Below are 6,849 nucleotides of genomic sequence, written 5' to 3'. Positions count from 1 at the left end.
TTAGGACTCAGTCCTAGGCCATCTTTTCTTGTCATTCCACACTGTTGTCCTGGGCAACCTCATTTGTTTCCATGACTTGAAATGCTATCTACTGTCTAAAGGCTGTCAAATTTACATCTCTACCCAAATCTTGCTGTGAGTTCCACTGTCATATAGCTAATGTGGACATCTTTTCTTGAATGTGTTCTAAGTCAAACTTTTGATTTCCCGTTCCTACCACAAGTGTGATCTTCACTTTTCCCCATCTGAGTAAAAGGCACTATCATCCACCTAGTTGGTCATCCCAGAAACCTATTCATTGAGTTAATTACACTTAAATTCTAATAATTATTTAGGAATTTGTTGGAATCATTTTCTACCAGTTACTAACACATGTAAATGGAAAAACTATTTCTCTTTCTGTATTCTGGATGTGCAGGGGGAAGAATTAAAAGAAGAAAAGCTGTTTCTCTATTCTTACAATACTTCTGACACTAAGTGTGTGGGCTTTTCCCACCAAGCAATTCTTTAATTCCCTGTGGACACCAACAGGGTGTTGTGTAATTTACCTTAATTCCAACACTACCCAGAATTAGCACAGATCCCACAAGTTAAAGTCTCAGTTCCACAGACTGCCCCCCACTTCCTATGCCAATCGTAAGTAGCGGGTCTCCAGGCTACCCACAACTTTGGTCTGACTTGACTACAAATTGGAGGTTCTCATGACACTTCAGGTTTGGTAATTTGCTAAAATTGCCCACAAACTCAGGGAAACAGTTTATGTACATGTCAGTTTTTTATAAAGGATTCAAGTCAGGAACAGCCAAATGGAAGAGATGCATGGGCAAGCCAGCGGGGAGGGATGTGGAACTTCCCTGCCCGCTCGGGGAGTGCCACCTTGCAGGCTCTTCGATGTGTTTATCAACAATAAGCCCTCTGGACTTCATTTAGGATTTTTATGAAGACGTCATTACATAGACATGGTTGATTAAATAATTAGCCATTGGTGGAACTCAATCTCTACCTACTCTCTCTTCCCTAGAGGCTGAGGGGGCTTGGGAGATGGACCTGAACATTCCAACCCTCTAACTATATTTTTGTTTTCCTGGCAACAAGACCCCTATTCTTAGCGGCTTTCCAAAAGTCACCTCATTAACATAAACTGGGATGTGGTTGAAAGGGGCTTGTTAGGAATGACACAAGATGCTACTTTAAACTTCATTACTCTGGAGCTATTTCAGGAGCCAGGGACAAAAACCAAATATGAGAAAAGATACCTCATCACACTTATTGCTTAGGAAATTCCAAGCATCTTAGGTGTGTTGATGGTACAGTGGTGAGCATAGCTGCCTTCTAAGGGTTTTAGGAGCTCTGTGCCAGGAGTCAACGACAGAGACCACATCTATATTATATCAGTATCACACCTTGGAACTCTTATCTCCCATACTCAGTCACCCTGTTCTGAAATATATATCCTAAATAGATCTTGAATGCACCCACTTCTCCATCTCCACTGAAACTTCTCTAATCAAAGGCAGTATCATCTCCCACCTGTAGTATTGTACTTTCCTTATAATCTGATTGTCACACCTTGGTTCTCGGTGCTCTTAGTATGAAGTCCAAAGTCCTTAACACAGCCTACAAGGCCCTTGTTGGGGATGACAGACTTTTCCTCTACCCTCATATTCAATGAATGGGGGCCTGTTAATCAAACTAACAAATGACAGGTTAACAGGAGAAAAGACACAATTTTTATTAATGTTTACATGCGTGAATATTCACAGAAAAGTGAAACTCAAAGAGGTGATTAGACTAGGAGTTTATGTATCTTTTTAATAAAGGAAAGGAGGTTTGGACTTTAAGAGATAAATTGTGGGGAAGTGACTAGGAAATAATGGGGGAACTAATAGAGGATAAGGGTTATTTTAGTTAGGTCTGTTTGTGCAAACTCATCTCAGTGTTGACTCTCCATCTCCAGTGATAAGTCACTCCTCTTCCTGGTCCACGGAGTACAGAGGACACCTTCACAAAGTGTAATTTATGCCCTGCTTTTAGGCAGTTAAGGGGACAGCAAAGAACTCTTCCTACATCTATTGATTCTCAGTTGCTTTCAGCTCAAAATCTTTATGCCAAAGTGGCATACTTTGGGGTGACATATCCTGATCCTCTTTCTCCTGTTGTGTTGTAAGGAATAATTGTGTTACTTAAAATGGGTTGGGTTTTTTGTTTTGTTTGATTTTTTGATGATCGGTCAGATGCAGACGTGTAATAACACCATGGAGAGGCATGTGAAAATGAAGGAGATTTATTATACTGACAAGTCCTGGAAGAGGGAGGCATGGCATGCCATGCAGGGGGTATGTGGGAGGAACTCTCAGGGAGTGAGCTCAACCAAGCAGATGGGGAGCAGAGAGAGGGTCAGGGGAAGGACCTGTGACAAGGGCCTTTGTTGGTGGTCAGGATACAGTATATAAGCAAAAAGCATGAGAGTGTTTCATTGGAGTGTTTGAATGTCACTAGGTCACAGTCAGAATAGCAAAAATGGGAACTTGTGGCAGGAACCAGCCTTCTCACACTGGTGCACCTGATTGCCCAGACAGAGTGTTCATAGCCTGTTCGTGGGAATCTTGAGGCATCAAGAAAATAGGAAGTTTTAAAAATTTACAATATCCCTGTATCATCTGAGCTCTGCCTTCCACTCCAGCCTTATTTTTAACAATTCTCCTCTTTAATTTCAATTCTTGGAGAATGGACAATACACACTTAGCTTCCTCTGGATTTTCACACGTCCTGTTTCACCTATGTGGAATAGTTTCTCTCTTCACTCTTCCCTTTACTAAAGCCTATTCTATTTTTAAAGGTGCCAGCTTAAATATCTGTTCCTCAGAAAAGTCTCTTTTGACTTTTCAAGCAATATTAGATCTTGTTTTCATATACTTTATACTTTTTCTTTATAGCTTTTATCAGAATTATGGTTACATAGTTACATGGTTGTCTCTCCTAGACTGTAATATCCATGAAAGCAGGGTCTTGTTTATTGCTGCATTCCTGAGCCTAGTACAGTATCTGGCCTATAAGAGGTACATAGTCAATATTTGTTCATTTACGCATTTAACTGATAGGCAATGTTTTGAGTGTTAGGGATTTAACAGTGAACAAACAAAAAAAAATGAATGAACACATAGAGTTAGGTTTTATGGCTCAGTAAAGTGGTAGTTAAGGCCAATATCTTCTTATTGAAAGAGATAATGCTGTATAATACATTATTACCGTATTTACTTTAAAATTCATTGGTACATTTCTTAATCAGAGAGAAGAGAAATATAATAGCTTCATATCTAACTCATACTATCAAGCTTACAAAAAACTTCTGAAATTCTAAAGTGTTTATAACACAGAATGCTAAATTTAGTAGACTGCTGAGATGTTTATCAGATTTTGCCTTATTATTCCATGTTAGCAGCTTAATGTGTATCATTAAGAACAAAAATTATATTAATTTTTAAAAACATTTATTTTTTGCAGGGAATGAGTTAAATTTGATTTCTATATAAAGTAGGAACAATACTTAGATTTTGTCCAGCTTTGAAATTTTCTTATAAGATGTAACTAACTCACCCTACATAAATAAGTACTGTAGTTATTATCTACCAGCCTAAACAGGATTTATAAGACTTCTGTAGGAAAGAAGATGAGTGTAGAAAATTGGTTAGATGATAGTTCTACTCCTGGAGGGAGAAAATGAGAATTTTGGAGACCCTTCCTGATATAATTTAGGAAATGGATTCAGGGAAGAGTCTATAAGAGAAGCAGGCCTCATCCCATGTACATCTCAATACTAGGGACAATTTCCTCTTCTCCTTATCCAGGAAGGACAGATAATAGATCTGCAGATAAAGAAGGTGAAAAGGATTGCTGAGTAATGTTTTCTTAAGTCATAATGAAGAAGAACCCTGGGAAGAACAGATGGACAACCAGATAGAGGCCTTTAAGAGTAAGGGAAGTTTATGGAGAATAGCTAAGGATGGAAAAGTAAGAAGGTAAGGGTGCAGTTGTATAGTGACCCTATATGCTTCCTAATACTATATGCATTTTCATTTTATATAAGTTGTCTTGTCATAATTCAGATTTCCTTCAGAGGAATATATACAAAATTCTTATATTGCCCCTTCCTCTTCTCCTTTCCTGCATCCTTTCCTCCTGCCCTCCTTCCTCCCTCTCTCTCCAATCCCTGCTATTTGCCAAAACTCCTGCTCGATGTTTTGCTTTCCTGATTGAAAACCTGAAAACTAGTTTGGTCTATGGTAATAAAAATCACTGGCTCTCATGCCTGGAAAAGACCCTAAGAGTCCTCTACTGTAAATACTCAGCTAACTAGAACATAGCAATATTTATTTTCAACAAATATTTATTGGGCAGCTAGTTTGTGCTGCTCATTTCAGGTGCTAGGAGTACAACACTAAGCAAAATAGACCAAAAAAACGCTGCCCTCATAGAGCTTATATTTTAGTGAATAAATCAGAATATACAGAATATTTTCAACTAAAATATGATGGGTTTCATGCAATGAATGAACAAATAGAAAATCAGAACACGGGGTTTCACCGTGTTAGCCAGGATGGTCTATATCTCCTGACCTCATGATCCGCCCGCCTTGGCCTCCCAAAGTGCCGGGATCACAGGCGTGAGCCACCGTGCCCGGCCCCAAGATACTGGGCTTTTACAGGGGAATGGCCACATCGAGGGTCAAGAAAATTACTGGTCTTTCCTTCTATATGACTGTTCTGTATGCCATTCTTCATCACTGAATCTCTTTCTGTCTTCAAATGCTCATATTAATAATGTACTAATGCATTATTATCCAGGTTTTTTTTTCAAAAAAAAGATACATTTATTTTTTTAAAAACCTTTTAGTTTCAGGGGCACATGTGCAGTTTTGTTATATAGTAAATTATGTGTTGCAGGTGTTTGATGTACAGATTATTTCATCACCCAGGTAATAAGCATGGTACCTGATAGGTAGTTTTTTGATCCTTGCCCTGCTTCCACTCTCTACTCTAAAGTAGACCCTGGTATCTATTGTTCTCTTCTTTGTGGCCATGTGTACTCAATGTTTAGCTCCTACTTATAAGTGAGAACATATGGTATTTGGTTTTCTGTTCCTGCATTAGTTTGCCTAGGATAATGGCCTCCAGCTCCATCTATGTTGCTGCAAAATACATGATCTTGTTCATTGTTATGGCTGTATTGTATTCCATGATGTATATGTACCACATGTTCTTTATCCAGTCTGCCGTTGATGGTAATCTAGGTTGATTCCATGTCTTTGCTATTGTGAATAGTGCTGTGATGAACATTAAGTGTGCACATGTCTTTATGGTAGAACAATTTATATTCCTTTGGGTATAGACCCAATAATGGGATTGCTGAGTTGAATGGTAGTTCTGTTTTAAGTTCTTTGAGAAATAACCAAACTGCTTTCCACAGTGGCTGAACTAATTTACATTCTCACCAGAAGTATATAAGCATTCCTTTTTCTCTACAGCCTTGCCAGCATCTGTTATTTTTTGACTTTTTAATATTAGCCACTCTGACTGGTGTCAAATGGTATCTCATTGTGGTTTTGATTTGCATTTCTCTAATGATGAGTGATATTCAGCATTTTTTCATTTGGCTCGTTGGCCAAGTGTATGTCTTCTTTTGAATAGTGTCTGTTCATGTCCTTTGCCCCCTATAAGGAGGCATATTTTTATATAAAGAAGTACTATTATATACCTTTATATACCTATAAAGCTATATATTGGTTACTTTATATACCTATAAGAGGTACTATTTTCCTTGAGCTACTTTTTTTCTCTCGAGACAGGGTCTCACTCTGTCACTCAGTCTGGAGTGCAGCGGTGTGATCATAACTCACATGCAGCCTTAACCTCCTGGGTTCAAGCAATCCTCCTACCTCAGCCACTTAAGAAGCTAGAACTACAGGCATGTGCCACCATGCCTGGCTCTTATTTTTATTTTTATTTTTTTTGAGACAGAATCTCGCTCTGTTGCCCAGGCTGGAGTGCAGTGGCTCGATCTCGGCTCACTGCAAGTTCCTCCTCTCGGGTTCACGCCATTCTCCTGCCTCAGCCTCCCGAGTAGCTGGGACTACAGGCTCCTGCAACCATGACCAGCTAATTTTTTTGTGTTTTTAGTAGAGACGGGGTTTTACTGTGTTAGCCAGGATGGTCTCTTATCTTCTGACCTCGTGATCCACCCGCCTTGGCCTCCCAAAGTGCCGGGATTACAGGCATGAGCCACCATGCCCAGCCCCAAGATGCTGGACTTTTACAGGGGAATGGCCACATCGAGGGTCAAGAAAATTACTGTAAGTGGTAGGATTTGGCTGATGATAATGTGTGTGTATGTGCATATACCTGAGCTCACAATACACATGCCATTTATCTTGTAGAATTAGAAAAATGACATGTTTTCCTGAAAATGAGGGAAATAAATGATCAACGGGGTAAGAAGACTGGTGGAAATATAGTAACAGATTTGATCACAGTCAAGTGTGTTTCTTTGCCTAGTCCAGAAAAAAAACTAAGCTTGACAAATAAGGAAGTTTTCCCTTTCCTAGTCCAGAAGAAACTAAGTTGTAGACACAAAACAGTAAAGTGTTTGGGATAATGCCATGGATTCTTTGGCTTAGATTATATGTGGTTGTACGGAGCCGGATCTGCTCATTGTGTCTCGCATTCTGTCTCAGCTATGTGATAATAAATGATGAATTCTCAAGGAGTTTCTATCCCTGCTTCCTTCTTGGAAGCTGATAAGGTTAAAAACATTTTTTTTTTCCCTTATGGTTTACCTGGGTATGTGAAAGAA

This window comes from Macaca mulatta, chromosome 7, assembly GCF_049350105.2.
Source record: "Macaca mulatta isolate MMU2019108-1 chromosome 7, T2T-MMU8v2.0, whole genome shotgun sequence".
NCBI lineage: Eukaryota > Metazoa > Chordata > Mammalia > Primates > Cercopithecidae > Macaca > Macaca mulatta.
The sequence above is the reverse complement of the archived record's forward strand: the minus strand, read 5'-3'. Positions refer to the sequence as shown.